Below are 2,467 nucleotides of genomic sequence, written 5' to 3' on the forward strand. Positions count from 1 at the left end.
CAACTTTGTATTTCGACCCTACCAACGGCTAAGTTTTAATTCAAACGCGTCGGTAAGAACTCGACACGTGGGGAAGGGGAACGCGGATAGACGCGGAGACGGTTGTTAATTCCAATTTGAATACTACCCCAAACCACCCGATCCGAATAACCTTTATATCCCATGTTTCCACATTCCATGTGAATTCTATGATGAACGAGTACAACGTACCTATGATGGAATAAGTCGTTCTCACTGAGAATCATTTCCATTTCCTTTTCCTTTCCTTTTGTTATCAGAACGTGTGAGTCAGGGAAAACCCCTTTAATCCAATTAGGACTGCACTTATTTAAATTAAAGGTTCCGAAAATTCGGAACCTTCTCAGAAATTTAAATCGCCGAATTCTATTCTAGACCGGACGGCGCCGGAGCGCTTAGCGTTAGAAAAACTCGCTCGAACCGGTTCTCGCGGACAGGCCTCCCGAAATCCGGAATATTGACGCGCTCAACTGATCGCTCGTGAAACGCTCTCCTCGCTCTCTCACCAGTTTCTTTTTTCTTTTATATCTTAGAATTCTAATTAATTTCGGTCTCAGGAGTCGTGAGGCTCGAACCCTCGAAGGATGCAGTTTTTCGGTGCATAGGCACGGATCAAACTGCATACCATTACAATGTTTACAGATGCCTTCAGATTTCAGCCAAATAATTCAAGATCACCTATGAAGCAGCACCTAGTAGTACAGTTTCCGATGGAAAGGTGCTTAAAAGTTGCGTCCATTTTAATGTTCATTGACCTGTTAGAGTAAAATAGAAATGATATTCAACAGGTTCCCGGTTTCTGTGACTGAGCTTTAATTTTTTCTCATGAACAAATTATAAAAACACATGTTCTGTTGACATCGGTTAGAAAGCTTGAAATCGAACGACCCAACTTGCATAGAAACTTTCATATTGCGAAAGGAAGATTTTTCTCTTGTTACTGATTGTTAAAAGTGTTATGTAGGCAGCATCAGTATTCTAATCTAGGGAAAACCATATTCTGAACACCGGAAGCTAGCCATGGAAATCCGAGTACGGAAACGCGAAATTCTTGCGAAACAATCTAAAACTAAAATACCTGACATGACAAGTTCATCAGCCAAGGCGACTTCAAAAGTTATCAATCGACTCGAAGCAAACAACCTGATGACCATGCAGCGCGTCAGCACGACACAGAAGCACCTCCCTCACCAGGGCCCTAGGACCGCCCACCAATTGGAACACCCTGCCAATAAAACCAGCCTTCAATCAACGCAGTTAGTCCAGTTAGTTCTTTCAAGTTAGTCGACGTCGACGTCCGTCGACAATCTCGAGTGGAGCTTCTGATCTTCGGTACTTCGTTCCTAGCGAGTCAGAGACCAAGACCGCCGGACTCCCTGTCGAAGGCCATCTATTCTGCGAGCAGCAGTAGTGCCATCCGGTACTCCAGCGATCCCAGCGCACCGAGTCAGGAACAGACGGCGGCACTGCGACTTCCGTTAGACGGGAGGCTTCTAGGAGACCTCCAATCCTAGGGCACGTAACGGGACGAAGGTGTCCACGCACAGTCATTCGACCGGATCTATCAAAGGAGAGTGTCACCGAATTCGGCCGCTGATCAAACCAGGTAAAGGATCGTTTGCAAGCTCGACTCATCTTCATTCCATTCTAGTTTACTTCTTAACCCCCCATCTCCGATTAAACCGAATGTTAACCATTATCGCGATTTCGATGACTTGCTCTGGTTAACCGGATAGAAAAAGATTCCATTAACTTCCTTCAAACAGCTGAGCTCGAAATCTCAGCATCGCGAGATAGAAGCACGCGTAGTCCGCCATTCTAACAGCAAAGAATCGCCGCGTCAGCACTCCGGCGTTCAGTAACTTACCGCCGCTAAAGGGCGTTATCGCAACACCCGAACCCCCACGACGCGGAAGTATAACAACTCAGAGAAAATTAGATCAACACACCTCGGGTGCCCCTCTCAGCTGATTATAAATTAAATCTCACTGATGAATACATACAACAATCATAGGATACTAGTCCACATTGCCATTCATTCAGACCCCCTTCCAGTCCTCACTTCCATAGATCCCACCAGAGGAGTTGATCTAACCGCTTGGGTCAATCTCCTCGCAAGATTAATATATTCCTTACGCGCGAAATTGAGGTAATCCCTGCCCGAATTTCCCCGGTCTCGCATCCGCTCGGCCGCCACGTAACAAAAGAAAATTCTCTCACCTGGCGCGGCCTGATCCGTGGCTGCCAGGGCTTATAAATATATTAAATTGCTATAGGGCGCCAACTGGTTTTTATATAACCAGTAAAATATGAGAAAGGAAGATTATAATACAGTGGATCGCATCTCAGGGAAATGGATAAGTTGGAGAACCCGAAGTTAAAGCAAAGCGAAAGCAGGGCGAAGTATAAAAGCGAAGAAGCAGTATTATATATTTTACGTTACTCTAGA

Source organism: Orussus abietinus, unplaced genomic scaffold (genome assembly GCF_000612105.2).
Source record: "Orussus abietinus isolate OABI.00-Male unplaced genomic scaffold, Oabi_2.0 scaffold282, whole genome shotgun sequence".
NCBI classification, from domain to species: domain Eukaryota; kingdom Metazoa; phylum Arthropoda; class Insecta; order Hymenoptera; family Orussidae; genus Orussus; species Orussus abietinus.